The 25,420-nt window shown below is 39.4% G+C and overlaps 1 pseudogene; it reads right to left on the reverse strand.

The window, feature by feature from the left end:
• Positions 1-11,758: 11,758 nt before the first annotated feature.
• LOC112485924 lies at positions 11,759-11,877 on the reverse strand (annotated as a pseudogene).
• Positions 11,878-25,420: the final 13,543 nt, after the last annotated feature.

The raw sequence follows: 25,420 nt of genomic DNA on the forward strand, positions 1-25,420 counted from the left end.
ATCCCTATGGCTGGTGTGAGTCATAGTCTGGTCTCTCTTACAGCTTGGTCTAAGCCTGGTTGCTTTCCCCTCAGTTTCCACTGGCTGAAGACCCTGAGTCTCTATCATTTCCTGCAACCAGCCCACTGATCAGCCTTTCTTCCTCCAGCTGATGTGGGGCTCCCTGTCTCATGAGACTAATGGTCAGCATTCTGACTTCCCCTTCTGCATCTCTCTGCCTGATTACACTGAACCCCACTGTAGATTCTTGTAGGGTTGCCAAAAGGTTTTTTTTTTTTCTTTTCTAGGGTCCTAAGTAATGAATGAGAATAAAAGTCCTCTGCCCTCAATATCACCCATATTTGCCCAATGCTGCTTCTGACTTTGGCTTGGAGAGGAGACTATCAGAACACATTTGCTCATCTTGTTTCTCTCTTCCTTCCAAACAACTCTCAAGATTAAAGGCTTTTATTTCTTTTTAGTTAAATCCTCCTCCAATGAGCAGCTACACCTGTGCCTTTCCTATCATATGCTCAGAACTAGGTCCTCAAGACTAAGCCCTAGATAGGTTAAAAGGGAGAATGAAGGCATTTGGGAATTTCTCTCTGGTCTGAAAATCTATTGTCTTGCTCTGTAATCCTACTTTGCAAGTTGGCAAATTCATAGTACGTCCCCTCTTTCTCTTCACATGTCTCATAACACGTTTAATCCCATCTTGGCTCAACCAGCTATATACCTTGTCCACTTAGGACAATACTACCTTTACCTTTATTTAGTTGGAAACCCCTAAACACTTAACATAAAAACAATGATAAGAAAACCTACTGACACCAGAAAATGTTGAAACCAGTAGATCCCTGATTCTTCAGTGATACTAATCATTCTCTACATGTATAAAAAAAATTACAGTTTACACACTAGAAAGAACACAGGAAAGAGTACTCTGTTCAAGTCAATAACATAGAATAACAATTTGTGCAGCCTGGCACAGGTTACATAACCCCTCCGACTCTTAGATTTTATATGAATTGGGAATAAACGTACTTACAATATTGCATTTAATCTTTCATGAAGATTAAATGCAACTGATTTGTACAGAAACTTATAGTCATACACATATTAGTTATTATTCTCTAATTAGAGTCTCACAGAAGACTATGATAATTACATTCATCATTTATTGTGTTCTTAGTATCTGCTAGATTAGGTCATTAAATCCTTGCAACATTGTGTGAAATAAGTACTATTATTGTACTATTATTATTGTTCTTCCCATTTTGCAGATGAGGAACCCAAGGTACAAGGAGGCTAAATAGCTGGCTCAAAGTCACTCAGCAATGATTGATAGGTCCAGTATTCACATCCAGATAGCTTGCCTTTGCAGTTCAAGTTCTTAATCACTGTGCTATAGGGCCTCCTGTTCTGCTGAAAAGTTGAAGGCCAAAGATATAATGATGGCAATACTCATATCATTGCTGAGGAAAGCGAAGCAGAGAGCTGAAGTGACTTGCTCAAAAGCACACAGCAAGTTAAAGGCAAACCTGAGTGGAGAATGAGGTACGTGACTCGTGGTCTGTGGGGAGCTTTCCACTGCATCCAGCTGCCTGCTTTGTCAAGGGTCAGGGAGCCAAAGACAGACGGCCTCTGGCATTTTGTCTTCTATGCTTGCTTTGCCAAACCAATCTTCTCAGAAGTCTCAAGGTCCAGAGGAAAAAGGTGCAAGCACCTCCCACTGGCTCCCCTCCTCCCCACAACATCGTGCAGATTCAGCTCAAATTAGTCTTGTTAAAGGAAGCTGGCCATTCCATGTCAAGGCACATTATACTCATGCGGTTTCACCTCTCTCTGCTGGAAAAACAAGGCAACTAATTCATTTTAGCAGGTTTTCCCTTTCTGCCTAAACCATGTCTTCTGATGATGATAATGCAGGGAGATGGGAAATGTTTTAATATGATCAGTCCTTCACTGTGGGTTAGCACACATCCAAAGCAGCATTTCTTCCATGTCTGGGCTCACTTTCAAGACTGTCTGTGTAGATTAGGGAATAGTATGGTTTTTCAACTGTAAATAACGTATCTTAGGTTGCCCCTGTTATCATTGGGTTTGACAGAAAGGGGAAATTTACCTCCAGGGAAAGGTATTACATATGCCTCTACACATTCACGGACATAATGGAGTGCTTATTTTTGTTAGATGAAGAAGCTCCTCTCAGAAGGTCACAGAAGAAAATATTCAATGTAATGTAATGGGAAAGAGGACAAGTTCCTCCATTTTTGGTGCCTGAGTTCAAATTCAGGATCTACCATGTACTAGCCTTGTGACCTTGAGTCAGTTATATAATCTCTCTGTGAATGAGTTTCCTTGACTGCAAAATGAGGATATATTTTCATCATAAGGTTTTTGTGAGGGTGAGATGAAATTTAATGAATGGAAAGTCCTTTGTAAATTAGGGAGAACAGTTATTAGAGCAGGTGGGAAGAGATTTCCTCAGTACCCTCAGACCCCACAGTTGTGAATAGACTCCTTTGTTCTAGAGAAGCTGGACTTCTGTCATAACAGCATCTTCCTAGAGCCTTTTGGATCTCCTTGGTCTATCATTTTTCATCTTCTGAAAACTGTCACTAACTCTATATTGTGTAAAATCAAAACTGCTTATCTGGCCTTGAAAGCACTTTGAGATCGTGAGTCATGGCCCTGGGTCTTTTGGGAACATTAAGCTGGCTGTCAGGTAGACCGTAACTCAGAACCTGAGCTGGCAGATGATGGTCCATAGACCAAATCTAGCTCGCTATCTGTTTAGTCTGCAAGCTAAGAATGGTTTTTGCATCTTTAATTAATAAATTATTATTATTATTATTAATTGAGTTATAATTGACATGTAATATTATATTAGTTTCAAGTGTATAACATAATGATTTGATGTTTGTATATATTACAAAACGATCACCCCAATAAGTCTAATTATCATCTGCCACCACACATTGTTACAAAATGCTTTTTCTTTTGTTGGGAAGTTTTAAGATTTACTCTCTTAGCAATTTTCAAACATGCAATACAGTATTGTTAACTATAGTCACCATGCTGTACATTACATCCCCTGGATTATTTTACAACTAGGAGTTTATATCTTTTGTCCACCTTCACTCATTTAGCCCACCTGGTTTTTACATTCTTTAGGTGATAGGAAAAAAACATCAAAAGAACAGTATTTCATGATAATGTGAAAATTATATGAAATTCAAATTTTAGAGTCATAAACTAACCTTTATTGGAACACAGACACATTTGTTTACTTATCTTTTGTAGCCACTTCTTCTACAATGGCAGAATTGAGTAGTTATAACAGAGACTGCATGACCTATAAAGCCTAAGATATTTATAGTACATCCTCAATGTCGATAGATTCTGTGACTTAAAGAAAAACAACATATAATAACACCAATTTTACTACAGGCTAATCTATATAAATAAGAGTTAAGTTCCTACATCTCAATTTTATAATAAAATGACTTTTATAGAACCAACAGTATTTGAGGACCTTTATACTATTCGGCCTTTTACAGAAAATGGTCCCCAGTTAGGAGAGTGATTGAACAGTAGATAGGAGTCAGATTAGGATGCTAATAGTGCTAATATAAACACTAAGATGAATTGTGCGTTTACTATCTGCCATGCATTTTATTTGTATAATCATGTTTAACACTCAGGACAACCCTATACCAGCATCTAAGTAGCCTGGCCAAGTTTACCTAGAGAGGACAAAGCAGAGACAAATCTGAACTTTTATTGGATGGAACATAAAACCTGTGTGCTTAATCATTATGCCTTTAACAGTCAACATAAAAAGTGATAAGGAATGGAAGAAAGAGAGGAATTCAAGATGTATGCTGGAGATAAAATTAGCAAGACTCAGAGGCCTTTTAAATGGGAGGGATTGGGATAAAGTCAGAGAAAAAAATCCTAAGTCTAGGTACCCAGGACCAGTTGGAGTTCATTGCTCCCAAGGGTCCAAGTTTGAGCATTCTTAGCTAACACTTAGCGTCACGTGAACTCTTCATGTTAATATTCTGTCATCGCTCTTGATCTGGTAATTGTGCCACTTGGGCTCCCAAGCACTAAAATTAAATCTGGAAATTTGTCATACACCTTCCCCCATGCAATGGTAACACAGAAGGTTTGAGTTCCAACAGTCAAAATGAATTACTCAGCGACTTCATTTGTCACTAGAAGGTAATTGGGATTTAAGCTATCGTCTCAAGAAGAAATGTATCACATTGCATGATTACGTGCATTAATGGCAACTTACATCTAATTTTCATTCCCCACCCCAACCCCTTTTCATCAGATCCAGTGACCTGCCAGGAGTAGTATTCGGCTCTTTTCCTGCTGCCCACCTGAAATATCAAACATCAGCTGAGATAAGAACTACCCATAAAGAAGGACAATGCCCTAGCTCTGAGCTGCTGGTTTGAGGGATTTTTACAAATTCATGCATTCATTCATTTATTCATCCATAGATAACCATTTACTGGGAACCTATTCCATCCCAGGCCCAAAATTGATGCTAGAGGCCCAAAGGAAAATAAATCATACTCCTAAAGATAAAGTTGTGATTCTAGCCAATGATTTTAAATAGAATCAGAAGATCCCACGCATAGCGAAACGTGACCCCCCCATTCACTCTATCACCAAGATAAGAAATTCCTCTGCACCTTCTACTCATTCGTATCTGAATATGCTAACATTTTTTGATGGCTAAAGAAGATATCATCCTGGACTATAGGTAATAGAGAGAGCAAGAAGATGTGCATTTATTCCTGGCTCTGATATGTATTCTTGAGAGACCTTGGGCAAGTTATTTGTTTTATCAGAACCTTTGATTTCTCATTTGTAAGATGATAGACTGGGTTAGCCATAGTTCTGTATAGAAAATAAAGTTGGAGAAGCTTGGTTCAACTGGGGAGAGGATGGAGCCCCAGAATCTGCTTTTTTCCTCATCCTTTCCCCTTTACTAAGGAACCCAGTTAAATACAGTTTAGTGTCATGAAAAGAATGAACGAAAGTTATATTAGGAATGTACTTTTAAAGAAGGATATTGGATAAAGTCATGCACAGTTTCCTCTCCTTTAAGTGTACTAAGCCTGTGTACTAAGCAGGACAAAGCAGCTGCATTACTCAGAGGCGAGCCCATGCATCCGACATAACCAGGAGAGGGTCTTCTTCCTCCTCAGGATGGGGGTCCTGGGAATATTCCAAGCGTATTTCTCACTTGCCACAAGTTGAGCTATTGTGGTGCGCACCTTTCTGGTTCAGATAATGATTTGAGTCAGTTCCTTGAATTTGCTCTTGAACAAGCTGGAGAGATTGATTTTCTAGCAGAAACCAATGTGCAGAAAGGATCCGAAACCTAACATTTGCATGCTCACTGAAAGCCACAACAGTCCTAAGCAGAAGTCTCCAACCTTGAACAAAGCTCTGCCCTGAGTCTAAGAACGAGAAATTAGGCAGGATGGGTGGGTTGTCACACTTTGTTATTGTCCTTTTGGAAGAAAGACAAATTAGGAGAAATTCCTACTGCAAAAACAGGCCCTTCTATAATCCAGAGTGTCAGTTTTCTGTCACAGATGGGGTTCTTTAGAGGAAGCTGCAGAGACACAGTTTGGGTACAAGATTTTAAATAGAGATCGACAGCTGAAAGGAAGGGGGAAGAGCGAGATTGGGTAAAGGGAGAAGCTGAACTGTGAGGCGAGCCCAACAGAGCCTGTTCACTCTGGCAGAGATCTCCAGAGTGAACATTATGTCAGTTGTCCTAATCGGGCCTCAGCGTCCTGACCTTTATATGCCTGCTCTCTTGCTTCCCTTAGTCATCAGATGGGAGCTGCCAGGAAGAGAATGACCTGGACAAGGTGGTCTCTGCCGCTGAAGCAGGCCCTAAACATGCTGACAGCTGGAGGCTTCCTCTGACCTTATTCCACAAAGCTGGGCAGCCCATTCTTCCTTGAAGGAAAATCTAAGTCTTCTCAACCTCTTCACCCCTCCACTCCCCTCTACCAAGACCCAACATGAAATTGATGGCACAGATGAGTGATTGAGGAGAGTTTAGAAAAGGTACAGTTCACAAGTGTGCTATTGTTTATTGCGATGAACTGTATCCATACACCTCAAGGACAGAGGAAAGTGGCAGTTGCCATAACCTAGAGAGGACTGCAGCAGTGGCTATAACTATAGGAGAAAGCTGCTCTGTGGGGGTTGTGGCCTTAGGCAGAGGAACACAGAAACTGTCAATCTATAGCCTAGGAAGGAGCGAGCTGGGGAAATAAGGTTCTGACCTCTTCCCCCTACCCTCTTTTCCCCTGCTTGTGTCTAGCAGTGCAGGAACCCAAACAGAAGCCAGAAGACAATCGATGTCATTTGATGCAGTCTCCCTGGTGCAGAACAAGGTGGAAGAGAAGACTGCAAAGAGTCAAACAACAAATTTCCAGCACTCTCTGGTACCAGATCTAGGACTTGAAATGTTGTTAGATGACCTATAAAGGTCAAGATCACAGAGATAGAGTCTGAACAAAATTAAGAGCCCACAGTGAAATCCTGTGACCTCTTCATTGTCAGTTACAGTACATTAGACTTGGTCTCTGGCCTAGGACTAGATTTTAGAAAAGGCTACAGAAAGAAAGTCTTCATGAGTCTCTTATTTGGCCTGGCTCTATTTCTCTTAAGACAGGCTACTCTATCCACATCTTCATGATTCTTGAGACCCAAAGGCCGGAGACTTCCATTTTTTTTTTCCCCTTTAACTGAGTGTATTTCAAATTATTCATTACAATTCATTAGTAGGCTATAAAATCAAGTTGTCATGGCCAGTTTAAAAAAATGGTATATTACAGATTTGATCAGAGTATACTGCATATAAAAAAAGGTAATTATTGTTCTAGGAAACTTTGATTTGATCATGTGTCTACGTACTTCGTCAAAAATGTAAAATGTATTTCTTATGTGTGTAAGTAAAAAGTCTGAAGCCACAGTTTAGTCCTTTTTAGGTCAAAGAAAATGATTAGTAAGAAACATGTTTTACTGATATCCCCCATCTCATTTCTAAAATACATCAGGAATGAGGTGCAGGGATGAAGATCAAGGATAGTGTAAAAGTTAAGGTTGGATAGGTTGTGAAGCTGGTATAGAACTTAATAACTGGTCTTCTTAGAGTTATGACATATTCAAATTGTCCAAAACATTATCTCAAAATTCCTTTTCCTCTTTGGTTCTTCCTGCTCTAGTCTAGATTACGTCTAATAGTCATCCCAAACATGACCGGAAGGCCTCATTCTAAGCTCAGCCAAGTATCCAGTGGCTCAGATAGAGCTCTGGCACCATGCAAAGTGAGAAATCAGATCCCGAGGCAAGCATGCTGGGATGTACCTGGTAAGTCAGTATCTCTGGAACTGCTGCCCATTGTCATTTGCATATGTCTGATTTTCTTTTCCCAAAACAGATGTGCAAGAGGTCATACAACCGGTTGCCAGCATTTTCCTCCTGAAAAGCACTCTTATGTCTGGCTCTACCATGATAACTCTATTAACAATTCAGCAGCCTTTGGTGCATAGGTTAGAACTACGTGCATTTAATTGCTTCGGATGATTAAGAGTTAACACTGCTGACCTACCCAGAGGGAAATTGCAAGGAATATCCAATTAGAGGCAACCAGCATTCTTTGAAAATATCCAGTGTAACAGGAATGCTTAATAATAATCATGATAATCATAACAATTCTAAACATATATTTTTAAAGCTGTGAACCATTTCTTACCTGTGGACACTTTATTTGCTAGAAAGCATTTCCTTGCAATTATTCAAATTGGAGATTTGTATTTTGTTGTTGTTGTTGTTCCCCATGGCCTCTCGGGTGGAGGAAGGACAGAGAAAGCCATCCCAGAGGGAAACAGAATCAATCTCAGCTGCTCATTAGAAGGTAAACCGTCAATAATCTTTGTCAGGCCTTTTTATCTTGGGCTTTAGTACATGATGATCCCTAAGGCAGCATGTGGTATTGAGATTTAGAATAGCTCCTGGTTTGCACATCCATGTTGGTGTGGAATTAACCCTCTGTGTGCTGCTGTGGACTTTCTCTGAAGCACTTCTGAACCTTGATTGGGCAAGACTTATGAAGCTGTTATACCCACCTGTAGAAGGCCTGGGCTTTCCTTAGGAAATATATAAATACCTCAAGGCGCTTGGGAACCAAACCCAGCCATTAGGAGGAAACAGCAAGAGACAAAAATTCAGAATATAATCATGAAGTTTTCACTATTTTAAAATTCAACTCATATCATGAGCATTTCTTGAAAGCTCTTACATTAATCCCTTATATTTAGATTTCAGTTGATCCTCACTGTAATGTTGTGAGGGAAGAGTTATGATTCTTATTTTGCATAAAAAACTCAGAGAAGGTAACTTACTGCTAAAGACACCCCTGTGTTGCATGCTTTAAATATCATTCATGTACTGCTGACTTCCAAATGTATATCTCCAGTCTAAATTGTTTCTGGAACTATAGATTTTCACAGCCATTTGTATACCTGACATCTCCATTTGGAGATCCAAGAGGCATCTCAAATTTAACATGTCCACAACCGAGCTCTTGATATATTCCCGTAAATCTGGAACTTATGATAACTCCATCTATTCATGGCTCAAGCTCCAAACCTTGCAATCATCCTCAATGCCTAGTCCTTCATCTGATTTATCAGCTAATACTGATATATCCAGAATCTGACCATTTCTCACCAATTCTGCTATTATTACTCTGGTCCTACTATCATTATCTCTCCCTCAAATCATACCGAGTCACCTTTTAACTATGTCCCTTCATTTTCCCTTGCCCCTGTCAGTCTATTACTAACACATTAGCTATCACGATCTAGAAAAATGTAAGAGAAATTATGTGGTTCCTTTATCCTAAAACTCTAATAGGTTTCCAATTCATACAGAGGAAAAACCAGAATGCTTCCTATAACTTAAAGGCCCTACCTGATCTGGGCCCCGTTGTCTCTCTGAGATTATTTCCTAGTATTTACTCTGTCCTTTGCTCTCTCTACCTCAGTCTCATGGTCTCCTTTCAGTTCTTGTGACCGACCTACTCATACTTTGGGGCCTGTTATGGGTTGAACTGTGTTATCCAAAAAAAGATATGTTTGAGTCTTAACCCCCAGTACCTCAGAATGTGATTTTATTTGGAGAAAAGTGTCCTTCCAGAGGTAATCACATCAGGGTGGGTTCCAATCCAATAAGACTGGTCTCCATATAAAAAGGGGACATTTGGACCCAGCATCACAAACACTGGAAGAACTCCATGTGAAGATGAAGGTAGAGCCTAAGGTGATGTGCTACAAACCAAGGAATGCCAGAGATTGACAACAAACCATTGGAAGTTAGGAGAGAGGCCTGAAATAGATCCTTCCTTCATGCAAACACCTGGATCTCAGACTTCAGGTTTCCTACACCCATAGACAATGTATTTCTGTTGTTTAAGCCACCCAGTTTGTGGCACTTTGTTATGGCGGCCCTGGGACACTGATGCAAGGCCCTTGTCCTTGCACTTCCATCTTAGGGAACATTCCTTCCCCAGGAGCCACATGGCATGTTTCCTTACCAAATTTAGCTCCTTATTTGGTAAACAATACTCTGGGTACCTTACCAAAAAATTAACACATACTCCCTAATATGTCCTCTCTCTCTTGCCTCCTTTATATTTATTCTTTAAAACATACATTTTACATACTTGCCTTGCTCACTCTCTGTTTCAGCCACTGCAATGTAAGCTCTAGGAGGGCAAGGATTTCGGGGGGTGGAGGGAATTGCTTATTGCTGAATTCTCAACACACCTGCATATAATAGTCACTCAAATGTCGAATGGATAAATGAATGAATGAATCTATCATTGCTCTCCTCTACCAATCCAACTGCCCCTATCCTATTCTGGGCAATCATTACCTCTTTCCATACCATAATATCAGCTCTTAACTGCACTCTCTGCTGCTGGGCCTATCTCTCCAATGCATGTTCCAAATTGCTTCCAGGAGTCAGCTTCTAAAAATATATGACCTCTTCTCTTTCTAATCAAGAATTCCTCTAGTAGTTGCACTGCAGTCTTCTGAATAAAGCCAGGCTCTCCATGGCATGGCGTATTCGTGGTTGTGACAATAGTAGACTGTCTGCAGCCAGGGCTGCTAACAGTTCTTCCCATTCCGGAACACTCATTCTGATCTGTGGAGATCATTTCCTTTTGCCTTGAATCTGAGAGTTGTTTGACTAATAGAATGACAGGAGTGATGCTATGTGACTGGAGAGCCTAGGCCAATACCAGTTAGAATGGAGACATACCTTCTCCCAGAGTCTTGACCCAGTTGAAGAATCATGAACAACTAATTTTTTTATCTTGCAGTTTTGGGGTGTCTTGTTATGCAGCAATAGATAACTGAAACTTTAAGCTTCATCCCAAACAGTGCCCCCCACCACCTCTACTTATTCTGTCTGGCATAATGAATTACTGCAGTTCCACAAATGTATTCCTCCCCCCACCCCCAAACACACACAGAATCTGAATCTTTCCACATGCTACTTTCTTCACTTTGTACTCCCATTTCTTTCAGCTGGTTAACTATGACCTCGTCCTCCTAGTCCTGGCCCACCCATTCTGCTCTGAGAGCTCCCTAAGCTCATTGATGCCAAATCACTCAGCACTCTGTATTCTAGACAGCTCTTGGTCATCTCCTCCACCAGAAAGAAAGCTCACTGAGGGCAGAAAAAGCATCTTAGTCCCCTCTTTGTCTACAGTACTTAGTTTTGTGCCTGGCACATGGTATAAGCATTTAGTAAATGATTTTGAGATAGTAAATTATACCGAATGATTAAATGTTCGTAGGTGCTTACAATTTACTTGGGGTAGAAGAGTAAGACTGAAATGCATGAAACAATTAGAGAACAAAGCAAAACAGTATAAAACTAAATACCAAATGGGTACCAAATGTTCACAACATCAGAAATACTCTTATCTTGATAATTGGTCCAATGCTATATTAGGTTCTTCATATTAGTAGTAATTAGAATAATAATGATTCATTACAATGAAAACTTTAGTTTTCAAAATGCTTTCATGTGCATTATATCATTTGACTCTACTCCAATTATTTAGGGACAAAGAAGTCATAGAATCACTTATGCCAAACTATGTAACAAGAGCAGGTTTCATGTCATTTATTCTTTGCTGAACTCAGTAGCTTGTGAACAAGATTTCTACTCAAATGTTTGTGTGAGCTTTAGAAGGTATAACTTCTATTCCCCAACAAATGTAAGGAAACACACAGTTACTGTTCCTAAGAACTGAAGCTACTTCACAGACTTTAGGGGAAAAAAATAAAACCGCGCACATAAAAAAAAATATGTACCTGCAAGCAGAGGGGCATTTAAATGCAATTTAATACTCTTAGATTTAAAAACAACAATGAATACTCTTTATATACAGATACCTGTCTATCTGCAGATTGGTAATTCTGTCTCCAAATACCGGAAGCTTCTCTATGCTAGAGCAGAAAAACATCATTCAAAACCAACAGGATAATTAGCTGTGAACTGAGTTAAACCTGGCCCTTCGAGCACTTTGTCAATTCTAGCTTTCTTGTCATTAACCAATACTATTATTGAACAGCTACTCTGCCAAGTATTGTATCAGGCACATTAAGTGCTTTATCTTGATCATCTGTAATCTTTTTTTTTTTCTTTTTAATGCCTACAGCACCTGGTCTTCCTAAGTGGTCTCCCATCCAAGTACTAACCAGGCCCAACCCTGCTTAGCTTCTGAGATCAGACAACATTGGGCACATTCAGGGTGGCATGGGTGTAGACTGATCATCTATAATCTTTAGCCATTCCCAAGAAGCAGGTATCATCCCCATCTTACAGATGAGAGAATCGATGCTCAGAGAGGTAAATGTAACATTACAACCTACTAAGCAGCTACTAGGATTAAACTGAGTGAGATCTTCCTGACTACAAAGTGAGTGCTCCCTCTACTTTCAAAAGGTCTGATAATCAAAGAATAAACAAATATTTTAGGGTTCCCAGTAATCTTAGGGACTTGTCATTTTAACTGTTTCTCATTATTGCTTCTAATGAAAACATGAATAATTAATTGAGGACTGACAGTTGCCTCCTGATACAAAACACTCAGCTGCAGATGGGCCCTCCCCACATAACACCCTAGCAACGAGTTGAAAAAGTTTTTAAAAAGATAAAAAAGATTAAAAAAACCTTCCTTGATCCTTGATCACACAGTTGTTTGCTTCCATTCTAGGTTGAAGGAAGGAAGGAGAAAGAGATAATTAATAATTAGCTTCATTTCTTAATTTTTAGGTGTCACATACAACCAGAACATCTGTATTTCCCCTAGGACTCTCCCTCCTACATGACCTCAAAGCATTCTAGCAGCACCCATGACAAAAACGCTGCCTCACCTGAAAGACCCAGTTAATCTGAAAAGGTCTATTGGAGCTTTCCAAATTTTCTGTCGGAGGACATCTGTACCTACGACAGCCTAAGGGGATTTTCTGAGGGACCGTGAAACCTTTCTTGATGGGTTTCCAGCACAGTTGCCACTGCCAAAAGTTTCTGCTAAAAGCTTCCCTCCCTACCTCTGGGCATTTTTGATCCCCAAGGCGGAGAGGGAGAACAAGGTAGCAATGATTGTTACTGAATTCTGCTCAGGCATTTTCCAAACACATCACTTCTATGATTTCATAGCTTTGATAGACAAGAATGTGGTTTCCTTAAGAGAGCCTGTTGTTGAACCCTGCTGAGGAGGCAAGAGAAGATGAGGGGGGATTGAGCAATCTTGAATAGTGAATAGAAATTTACCAAATGGAAAAATTAGGATGTGCAATGTGAAATGGTGGTGTGTGTGCGCAGGGGTTGGGGAGAGGTTGGGAGAGTAGGAAGGAAAAGGACAAAGGAACTATGTATATAAGATATAAAGTTGTGAAGTGACAAAGTATACTTTATGCAGTCTGCTCTGCCTGCAACCACCTGACCTGGCCTTGCCTCCCTCCTCTGATTCACAACTCACACTCAGCTACCAGGTTGCCACTGAGATGCCACTTCCTCCAGGAAGCCTTCCTTGATACCCCAATTCCTCTGATTGTGTCCTCTGATTGTGAAGTTCCTCTGATTGTGTCCTCAAAAAACCATGTACTTCCTAAAAGTAGCACTTATACTGAATAGTCATTTCCAGTTTATAGCTAGACTATAAGGTGTGAATTAGTTTCTTTTTGCTAGGAAAGTATATAACAAAAACTATAACAAATTACCACAAATTTACTAGCTTATAGCAATAGAAATTTATTCTCTTACAGCTCCGAAGGCCAGAAGTCTGAAGGGAACCTTACAGGGCTAAAATAAAGGCATCAGGAGGACTAGTTACTTCTGGAGGCTACAGGAGAGAATTCATTTCTTGCCTCTTCCAGCGTCTAGTATCTTGGCTTGTGGCTGCATTACTCAAATCTCTGCCTCCGTGGTCAACTGCTTTCTCTTCTTCTGTTGTCAGATCTCCCTGTTTCCTACTTATGGGAATACCTGTGATTACTTTTAGGGCCCACTGATAATCCAGGATAATCTTCCTCGCTCAAAATCCTTATCCATGAAGTCCTTTTACCTTATAAGATGATGTCCACAGGTTCTAGGATTAGGATCTGGATATCTTCAAGGAACATTATTCAGCCAGCCACAAAGTCCTTATTGTCATGGGCACATCTGTTCCTCATTCTGTCCCTAGTGCCCCGTATAGGGTCCAGCCCATAGTAGGTATTCAATGGATATGTGTCGACAAGAATGAATTAAATTAGTAGATGGATGGAAAAAAGGTTGCTCTAGATAACCCATGCCATGCGGGCATGACTGCTCACAAGGCTGGACGCAGAGCAGGGAGAGATTGCATAGGGTCGTCAGCCACAGTAAGGAGCTCAGCTTTCCTCCTTACTCAGCGGAGTTACTGAAGAGCTTCAAGCAGAACATTTTTAGAGATTTATGTTGCCATAATAAGAAAACATTGGTCCCTAACTAGCCTCTGAGGTCTACATCTCTCTTGGTTAAATTTAAAAAGTAGAATTCTTCCTTCTGAATGGTGAAGATATCCTGCTCTGATTTTTATCTGTTGGTGAAATGGGACTCATTTTTGAGGCAGCCTCATGGGGAGGGTGCCAGTTTAAAAAGACAACATCCCTGTAGACCAAAGACTAGTATATTCCAAAAGGAACAGGCTGAGATCTTTAGCCTGGCAACAGCTGCCTTAGTCCACACACCCTGGATTTCCTTGCAAGGCTCCAGGAGCAGAGCATGGAAGAAAGGAGGTTCTCAGAGGTACAGAAAGGGCCACGGACCACTTAGAAGTGACCAGAAAAGTGCAGAACCATGTGCTTCTCTTAAGATGTGTGCATGCATGCCAACAGTGAGGGAGGAGGGGGAAGCCAGAGGTTGGGGGCAGGGAAAGAAAGGGAACAGACAAGACGGGATTTTACAAGAGTGCTCTGTAGCTGCCAAGCAAATGAGAATATGTTCAGCACCTGAAGGAAAAAGCAAAAAGGTAGTGCCAGCCAGCATTGCTCCCAGAACCACTGCCTGCTGCCAGGAACCTTTGAAAGTGCATTCCCCGCCCCCATTCACGTTCCTAAACAGTAAATAGCATTGTCAAACCCAATCTTGTCATAAATACGACTCACTTGGCATTTTCTAATCCTTTTTATTGATTCAACCAGCAAAGGGTTTTCCTATCCGCTATCTCATTTGAGACCCACACCAACTCCTTAGAGGGAGGCGTGGCTGCTCCGGTAATCTCTATTTATGAACCACCCGGCCCCATTCACGTTCCTAAACAGTAAATAGCATTGTCAAACCCAATCTTGTCATAAATACGACTCACTTGGCATTTTCTAATCCTTTTTATTGATTCAACCAGCAAAGGGTTTTCCTATCCGCTATCTCATTTGAGACCCACACCAACTCCTTAGAGGGAGGCGTGGCTGCTCCGGTAATCTCTATTTATGAAGAAACAGAGCCTCAGAGAGGACATGGACTTCTGCTCATGAACACATATACTGAGTTAGTCTAGGTGGACTGTTCAAACCCCTGCTGTGCCATGCTGTCTATACCACCACTATGCATATAAGAGTTTCAAACTTCTTTCAAAGGTTCATATATAATATGTATGTGGGTATTTCATGTGAATATATACATATATATGTGACTATATAAACATGTCCATGTGTAGAATACATAATGTATATATCACATACACACATACATTATATATTCTACACATGTGACATACAGGTCTAAGAGGAAAGCACTTGAGATTACATTGAGAGAGTGCAAAGAGAAAAGTGTTATCTTCAAATGAAATAATGGCAGGCAAGTCCTTCTTATAATCACTAAAGGAATAGAAAAATGATGACAAATTCATAAGAGCCAGTACAGAGCACTTGAATATTTTTTGGATAGAAAGGCCGGATGCTAATTAGGATATGTGTCTTATTCCTCCAGAGCAAGGACTCATTCATCATCATATTCTTGAATATCTCCAACATCAAGACTCTTCTGTGTGGTAAGCACTACGCATAGTGTTGGGGACGCAAAGGCAAATGAAGACATAGTCTCTGTCTTCAAGGAGCTCACAGCAAAGTGAAAGGCAGACTTGTAAATCCAGCAATTATCCTATGATGCGACAGGTGCTTTCATTGCACTAACCCATGGGAGCAAGAGGAGGAAACGGGGCATCTAGCTCAGGCTTAGTTCACAGGAGACGCTGGTAGAGCTGATGCTTAAGCTGAAAGGACACTGCTGTGTGGGAGCTGGCTAGATGAAAAGTGTTCAGTAAATGTTTACTGAATCAACCAATGGATGAATAACAGGACACGCCACAGCAGCTATCCACCTTTTTTAACAGAATCAAATATGAGAAATTTAATGCGTTGAAGCCTTTAGAATTCATAGATAATTCATAGACTACTTAGGTAGCAGATGTCATATTCAATAAACAAAGAAACCCACAATTTGAGGAAAATGAAAGGATCGGCAGCCTCTTCCCATTGTCTAATGAAGGGAAATAAACATTCTGGTCTCTCTTCACTCAGCACTGTTCCATCTTCTTCCTTCCTTAGTGAACTTTTTGGATGTCCAATTAACAGGCAGCTCGGAAACAAGTTTCTCTTCTTAAGATAAACAGCCAATGACTGAAGCACAATTTATATCTATTATTTTTTCATCAGGCTCCCATCTTAGCTTGCACGAGGCTAAATAAGAAGAACTGTTAGAAAAATTGGAGGTGAGGACACAAATGAATGCTTTACTTTTGGCATTTAGATGCAGATCCGATCCTGAATCCTGTGTCTTCCTTTGTGACATTTCTAGGGCCGAAATGGAAAATATGAGTCTAAATACAGATATAGTCTATAATGAATCCATCTGGCCACATATCAAGGTTTTAAATATTTACAATTATGGCCCTGGCCTTATTAAACTTGTAGGAAAACAGCAGCAGCAGGATTTACATAGGGGGCTAGAGAAACCTCACTTAGCCACCACCTTGATAGCAAGTGCCTGAAATACCTAGAAAAATATGTATTCATTTGCCAGGTCAGGAAATGGCATGAAAACATCGGGAAAATGGTTTGCTGAGATTTCTCAAACTGCACACGGGACACAATAAAGAGCATGTATGAGCTACCAAGTCCATATTTAAATCTATTCCCATCCTGAAAGGCTATTCGATGTTGACTGCCCAAAAGGAGGCAATTACAGATAAATGGGGACAAGTAATAAATTCTGGAAAACTAAGAACTTCCTATTATCGAGGGCAATGCAAAAATCAAGATTTGAGCCTGAGTTGGAACCCAGACTTATTAGTGTCCTCTAGTCTGAGAAGGCAAAGCGGTTGCCTTAAAGAACCACATAGCCAGGGCACCGGGAGATTCTGGTTCCAGTCTGGACCTGCCACTCACTCACGGCATGAGGGCAGGAAAATCACTCAACTCCCTGAGAGTCCAATTTCTCCTGAGTAAAATGGGAAGAAAAATCACAGGGTTGTTGAAGACTCCGATGCTGTTGCAGTGGTTTCCAGACTGTGGTTTAAAAAGCCATTAGTGGATCTGGAAATTCATTGAGTGAATTACAGCCACCATTTTTTTTAAACAAAATTGAATTGGAATAGTATAAAATAGAATGAAATGGAATAGAATGGAAGGGAGAGTTGTTCATGTATAGTAAATATAGATTCGTAGTATTTTGTTTCATTTTTATGTATGTATGTTTGCACTAACTTGCTAGGCTACATGAATCTGTTTCTATAAATTATGGCTATAGTGTATAAAGGGCTTTATAAAATATAAAGTGTGGGGGTATCGAGGGAAGCAGGGTAGCAGCCCAGTGATCACGAGTGTGTTTCATTTTGCCTGCACAGTTTTCAGTTAGAAAAACAAAAACAAAAACAAAAGAACTTTGTTTTTCAGAGAAGTTTTAGATTCAAAGCAAAATGGAGAAGGTACAGAGATTTCCCATATACCTCCTACCCTTCATACAGGTGCAGCCTTGCCTGTTATTAACATTCCCCACCAGAGGGGTATATTCATTACAAATGATGAATCTATATTGGCCTATGGTTATCGCCTGATGTCCATATAGCTTATATGACAGTTTACTCTTGATGTTGCATATTCTGTGGGTTTGGACAAATGTATAATGACATATAGCCATCATTATAATTCACATTATATTATAGAGAAAATACAGAGTAGTTTCACTGCCCTAAAAATCTTCAGTTCTCCACATATTCTTCCCTCCCTCCATCTCCTGGTCACCACTGATCTTTTTATGTCTCATAGTTTTGCCTTTTCCAGAATATCATATAGTTGGAATCATACACTGTGTAACTCTTTCTGACTGGCTTCATTCACTTAGTCATATGTATGTCTTTTCATGGCTTGATAGCTCATTTCTCTTTAGCACTGAGTAAGTCTGTTATCTGAATGCATTGCAGTTTATTCACCTGCTGAATGACATCCTGGTTGTTTCTAAGTTTGGGCAACCATGAATAAAGATGCTATAAATAGCCATGTACAGGTTTTTGTGTAGATATAAGTTTTCGACTCCTTTGGATTAACACCAAGAGGTTAACTGCTGTATCATATAGTAAGTTTTGTAAGAAACAACCAAACTATCTTCCAAAGTGGCTGTACCATTTTGCATTATCACCAGCAATGAAGGAGAGTTCCTGTTGCTCCACATCCTCGCCAGCATTCAGTGCTGTCAGTGTTCTAGATTTTAGCCATTCTAATAGGTGTGTAGTGGTATCTCATTGTTGTTTTAATTTGCATTTCCCTGAGGACATACCATGTGGATCATCTTTCTCGTATTTTTTTGCCTCCTACATGTGTTCCTTGGTGAGGTGTGTGATAAGGTCTTTGATCCATGTTTTAATTATTTTCTTTTTCTGTTGAGTTTTAAGAATTCTTTGTATATTTTGGACAGCAGTCCTTTATCAGATATGTCTGGTATATTAGATTTGCAAATATTTTCTCCCTGTCTGTAGCCTGTCTTTTTATTCTCTTGACAGAGTCTTAACAGAGCAGCTATTTTAAATTTTAATGAAGTCAGCTTATCAATTTTTCTTTCATAGATCTTGCCTTTGGTGTTGTATTTAAAAGGTCATTGCCAAACCCCAGTTCATCTAGATTTTCTCCTATATTATATTCCAGGAATTTTATGGTTTGATACTTTATATTTAGGTCCATAATCCATTTTGAGTTCATTTACATGAAGAATGAAAGTTCTGTGTCTAGATTTATTTTTGTGCATGTGGATGTCTAGTTGTTCCAGTGCCATTTGTTGAAAAGACTATCTTCGTATTTCTACACTGTATTGGCTTTGCTCTTTTCTTAAAAATTAGTTGACTATATTTAGATGAGTCTACATCTAGGTTTTCTATTCTGTTACACTGATAAATCTGTCTATTCTACCAACACCACACTGTCTTGATTACTATAGTTTTTATACTAAGTCATGAAATTGGGTAGTATAACTCTTCCAACTTTGTTGTTCTTCAACATTGTGCTGGTTATTCTGGGTCTTCTGCCTCTCCATAAAAACTTTAGAGTCAGTTTGTCAATGTCCACAAAATAACTCAGTGGGATTTTAATGAATCTATAGATGAAGTTGGAAAGAACACACAGCTTGATAATATCGAGTCTCCCTACCCATGAACCTGGAATAACTCTCCATTTCTTTAGTTGTTTTTATTTCTTTCATCACAGTTTTGTAGTTTTCCTTATATCAATCTTGTGACTATTTCGTTGAATTTATAAGTAAGTATTTTATTTCTGGTGATGGTAATGTAAATAATATTGTGTTTTTAATTTCAAATTCTTTGAATTTATAAGTATTTTCTTTGTGGTGATGGTAATGTAAATAATATTGTGTTTTTTAATTTCAAATTCTACTTGTTAATTGCTAGTATATAGGTAAATGATTGACTTTTGTATATTAACTTTGCTTAATTGCTGATTAGTTCCAGGAAGTTTTTTTTTGTTAATTTGTTTAGATTTTCTACATGGATGATCATGTCACCTACAAGCAAAGGCAATTTTTTCTCTTCTTCCCACTCCATGTACCTTTCATTTAGCTGTCTTGTCTTATTGCATTAGCTAGGACTTCCAGTATGATGTTAAGACACAGTAGTGAGAGAGGACATCCTTGCCTTGTTCCTGATCTTACTGAGAAAGCTTTGAGATTCTCACCATTAATAGTGATGTTAGTTGCGGGTTTTTTGTAATATTCTTTATCAAGTGGAAGTTTCCAAATAAAAAAAAAAAGTGAATGTACTCAGTGTGCATTTGGGTTCCAGTTCTCTCAATTTCCACAATGGCTTATTCTCAGCATATTTCATTCATGTTACCTGATTGACCCCTGGAAGCCTCTAAATTTGTGATATCTGGGTAAAGCAGAATGTGTACATACCTCTAGATTTGCATTTTTCACATTCTACAATTGTTCTCCAAATTTTTAAGAACAGAAACTTGAATTTTCAATATATTCTCTAAGCTAGCAATGTCCCTGACATAGTGCCTGCTTAATAAATATTTCTGGAACAAAAGAATATCACTGGTGGATGAACAAGCATAGCGAGATTTCTGGATCCTAGTCTGGGCTCAGAATTTGCCATCGGCCACCTGGGTTACACTGAGGGAGTAGTTTCCCTCTCTGTGCCTATTTCCCTTATTAGTAAAATTAGAGTACGGAACTCAAACCAGTGTTTCCATACATATGTATGCTCTGGGAGATTCACAAACAAGGAAAAGTGCTTGTCTGCCAAATAATGAAGATTAAAACTGCCAGAGGAATCTTTTCATTGCTTTCACCTGTTTTATTTATTCAGGTTCTGCCTTAACATTTCATTTGACAAGATGATATCTAAGATCCCATCTAGCTCTGCCATTCAAGAAATCCATGACTCCCAGTGTGGTACTATCTCAGGCACCACTCCTACACCTTCATTAAGTTGTTATGTTCTTTCCTTAAAGGCTGCTAAGGTATTGGTGAATGAGACAGTGGCTAATATGAATAGAACATTTGACAACACACAGCTAGTGTCTTCATTTGTTATCTGGCTTTCAAACAGAGTCCAGGCAAATGGTCCCATCTTCCCTTTGACTCCTGCAATTTCTGATGACTAACTGCATTCATCTCCTCTGATATGTGGCTACTCCCATAGATCTTGCTGAGAACTTTCTGTTTCAGGGGTTCATCCATCAACCAGTGTGGATTAGGAGGACATTTAATGGAGAATTCATTATGATGAGAAATCTGTGAGTTGCAGTCATAAAATTTGCTCTTGCTTTTATAGAAAGCTTCATCACTCACCCACTCCTCCTGAAAACGATTGATACCAGGCTAAGCCTCCTACCTCTGTTGTGCAATGTTTGCAATGTTCACCCAAATACGTTATTTGATTCATTTCAACATAGGTTTATTGAGTGCCTGTTATGTGCGAGGTACTGTGCTAACCACGAGCAGTGAACCAAAGTGTGCTTTACACGTCCATGTTCTTGACAACTGGCATGCCTTTTCCTCATTCTCTTCTTAATCTCTCAAGATGAATTCACTTATAAATTCTACTATGACTTGGCAGACCCACTGCTCATGGACTAACTCATTATTCATCACACTCTGTATTTACATACCTTGATTTCTTTCTTTTGATCACATGTTTTACCTTGTATCTCTGTTTCTTTATCTTCTGGGAAAGATAAAATGAGTAAAACACTTATATTGTGCCAGCTACCTAATAGGTATTAAATAAACATTAACTAGTATTACTGTTATATTTATTATAATTGACATCTATACCTATTTCATCTGAGCAGATAAAATAGAGCAGAAAGCAAGGATGGGTGCGGGGCTGGGTATTGGGATGGATCATTAAAAGAAAAGAGGAAAACATCTAGAGGGTTGGGGTTATGTGGATTTTTGGACCAGAAAGGGAAGGAGATAGTTTGGGACTGAAAATAGATAATGCTAGAAACAATCTTCTGATTGCTTTAGATCTTTGGTCCAAGCTATGACCAGCTGCCATGAAGGGTCAGATATCACTGAGTGTCCTTGCCTCTCCAGCCCTATCACCCTGCAGCTCTGGATGGAATTTTCTGTACTGGCCTTTCAAGAGGAGCTGCCTCAGGCTTTCAGCTCAGGCTGCCAAAGTCAAGGGAGAGGGTCACACTTCTTGGCAACCAAGGATGAAAGGCTCTTCAGGCAATACTTGATCTGCTGGATGCTTTTCTGGTGATCCACTCAAAATTGTTGATTTGAATGTGTGGATCAGAAATGATGGCTACAGCTGCAAAGGAAACTGCTACTCACCCCTAATAGAACTGGTATGATTTGAGGGTCCTCTGTTCACACCACCTCAGAGGATCTAAGTCTGTGCTTTCCTTTAGGCCAGGACAATGTTGCTCTTCACTTAAGGACAGAGCCCACAGTCCAACAGGTCTCAATGCTCTATTTGTCTGCGCAGGTACAAAATGGCCAATTCAAAAGCATAGATGCAGCAATATTTAATCATTATCACATGGTCATATGTGAGCTTAAACACTGCGAATATTTTTTTAATGAGAGCCTTTATTCTTTTTTTTTTTTTCATTACTTGGTTCATTTATCTATGCAACAAATACTTCCTAAAACCCTGGAATGGTACTTCGTATTTAGATGAATAAGTTTAAAAACAACAGTATACAATCTCTGCTCTCTAGTGATCAAAGGCTAATCATTATAGAGAGCTAAAGACAAAAATATACAGTGTTATAATAGTGATCAGTACCTATCAAAATACGGGCAAGGCCCTTAGAAACAGGAATTTTGAAAGGATCCAAATACGAAAAATGCTGCTTAAAAAGAAGAACGTGTATAGTTGACATGCACATTCCTTTCTCGGCTGCTGAGCCCCACCCTGATCCAAGTCTCACCACCTTTCCAAATCTCCCATGTCCCTAATCATTCCCTGATCTCGGAAGTGTCCCCAGGATGGGTTCAGCACCAGAGAGAACCCGTGGATGTTTATTGTAGCTGTTGCTGTTGTTTTACGGGCTAAATGAAAAGGCTGGTTCAAAATACTATAGTATATAATTTATAGCAATGATAATCATAATTGCTAATACTTACTGGATTCTTACTATATGGTACCTATTTGGCTAACCACTTTACATCCATTTATTATTTAGTTCTTGTAAAACCCTGTGTTAGGATCTGTTGCTACTCATTATACAAAAGATGACATGGAAGCTCACGTAATTTACCCAAAGTCACCCAGCTAGTATGTGATGGTGCTGAAACTTGAATCTATACCTGCCTACTAAACCAATCCTCCTTATCATTGCATTATATTCTTTAACAAAGGGGGTTTGGGATGCATAAAGGGGGTTTGGGAGCAATTAGAAAAGCTTCACAGAAAGCCGAGTGCTGAAAGACAAACAGGAATTTAAAAATCTGCTCATCATAACTAATCAACTAGGCTTCCCGGTTTTACAAGGCTATAAAGTCCATTTTATTTTGATTTAATGAACTAGTACAGAGATAGCAACTCGGTGCCTCAAATTTGGTCAATGCAAAAAAAAAAAAAGAAAAAATTCTAGGTTTTTTTCTCCTCATCCTCCCTGTCTTTTATCCCCATGAGGCTAGCAGAGTGCTAGACACTCACTTGACTGGTGACTGATGGATGCAGACAAAACCTGAGATTTGGGGAAACTCCTAGGTCATCAGTCATGACGCAGGACTTGAAGGTGACATATCCCCAGCCACGGTTTGTGCAAAAACAACTTTTCATACCAAGCCACAGTTGAAAACATTTCCTCCTCTGCTCTGACAGTGTTAATTATTTTCTGAAGTATAAGGCAGTATATCCAGACAGGGGTAGAAATATACAGACCTTTTGCTACTCATTTCTAAAATCAGATTCTATTCCTTTACGGAAGATACTTTTCAAACATTATGTACTTTTTAAATTTTCCTTGCTGGTTTCTGTATTCATTCTCTTCTATTGTTCCACAATAATAGAGATTTGGGGAATGGGTGGGGAAGGGAAATAGTTTTAATAAGCCAAGAATTGTAAACAGCTAATTTTTCTTCATGCTCAATAACAAGTTAAGGGATATCTTTATTTCCTAGAAAATTCATTTTCCATAATGAGAGGCGGTCATCTTTCCTGAGGAGTCTGAAATGCTAAGATAAAGATGAAAAGATAGTGTTTTATCATAATGACACGGATCTGAATCCCCATTTATTTTGTGCTCCAGCAGCAAAATATATTGGAGACTGTCATTCTCTTTGCAAAGTGGGAAAATATTTAGCCATTTAAATAATTCGAAAGCAAAAAGAGGCACCAAAGGGGAATAGCACAGAATAATAGCTTTACAGTTTCCCTAGGAAAAAAAAAATTTCAAATCGCTGACCCAGATAGTCAGAATTTATAAATCGCCTCCTGAACTCTGTCTGCAACTGGTGCTCTTTAGGAAAGAGTATTTCTTTGGCTGTTCCTTATAATAATAATAATCATAATCATACATTATATCCCATTGTACTTTCGACTTCTTTCGCAGTACTTCCACATCCATTACCTCACCTGGTCCTCACAGCTTTGCGAAGTACACAGGGCCCAGGATTAGCACCTCCATTAACAAAAACTGGTGATGTTCACAAGCCTCATTCTAGCCCTGGGTGTGGTTAGAAGAGCAGAAACCACAACCACATGCTCTGATTCAAAGACCAGATTTCTCCTTTCCTTTCTGGAAAGGTGCACTGATAATCAGCAGCTTACCCAGTTACAAATCTCATCATCTTCAAAACAATTAATTTCAAGAGCTTGCTTTGAGCCAACACTGTTGAAAAGACAGCCCTGTTCTAACAGAAGCTGATTGGATCTTTCCCTTTCCCTTTCTTTTTATGCTTGGGTCCAAGAATATTTGGAATAACTTCCGGTGAAAAGCTCTATTCCTTAAAAAAAATGCAGAAGCTGTATTTGAGAACTCCTTACTTTCCTTTATATCATATGTTTCAGTCACATCATGTTGGTGTCTAACTCTACCTCTATTTTAAATCTACAGCTGGGTTATATTTTCACCTTCTGGTTTAAATACATTTCGAATGTGTCAGTATCATTGCTTCTACTCCAGATTAATAGGATCAGCCAAAAGGATGGCTGACATTTTTGTTGCTATAGAAACTGGTCCTGATGTTACACAGATTGCCTTTCCCCTATTTGCCATACATCTATCCAGCTATTGAACACAGACATCTTTTTGTTTCACAAGGAATTACATTAAAAAAAATTAAGCCATAATTTCATCCTGGGTTAGTCCCCATTCTGTCGAAAAGAGTATTAAATAACATTAAGAGGCATCCATAAGAAAATGGGAACTGGTGATAATACTGCTCAATAGCTTATGAGTCTCCCAGATATAGAAAATACTAGTTGAGCAAATTATCTCACATCCTAAATCCTTGTTCTTTTCTGCTTGAGTTAAGTACTTCAAGGCTTTTCCTTAGTAAACCACTAAGCTAAGCCAACACATTCCATCTTAGCCTGTGGACAACCAAATGAACAACTCCTTCTCTTCTCCACACCGCCCCACCCCGCCCCATAATTTCTGGACAGCTGTTTCCTTAAATATGCCATCAACATCCTCCAACATATCACCTCCATTGTACACCACAATTCTTTTTCCACAGATGCACCATCGCCCCCAGAGAAAACCTCTCACACGGAATTAAGATGTAAAGTCTCAGCACTTAATGATGCAGCCAGCACTTATGGCTAGTGCCAGAAGGTACACTCAAGAAGGAAGAGATGGAAAGAGAAGAG

This window comes from Pteropus alecto, unplaced genomic scaffold (assembly GCF_000325575.1).
Source record: "Pteropus alecto unplaced genomic scaffold, ASM32557v1 scaffold25, whole genome shotgun sequence".
Classification (NCBI taxonomy): Eukaryota; Metazoa; Chordata; class Mammalia; order Chiroptera; family Pteropodidae; genus Pteropus; species Pteropus alecto.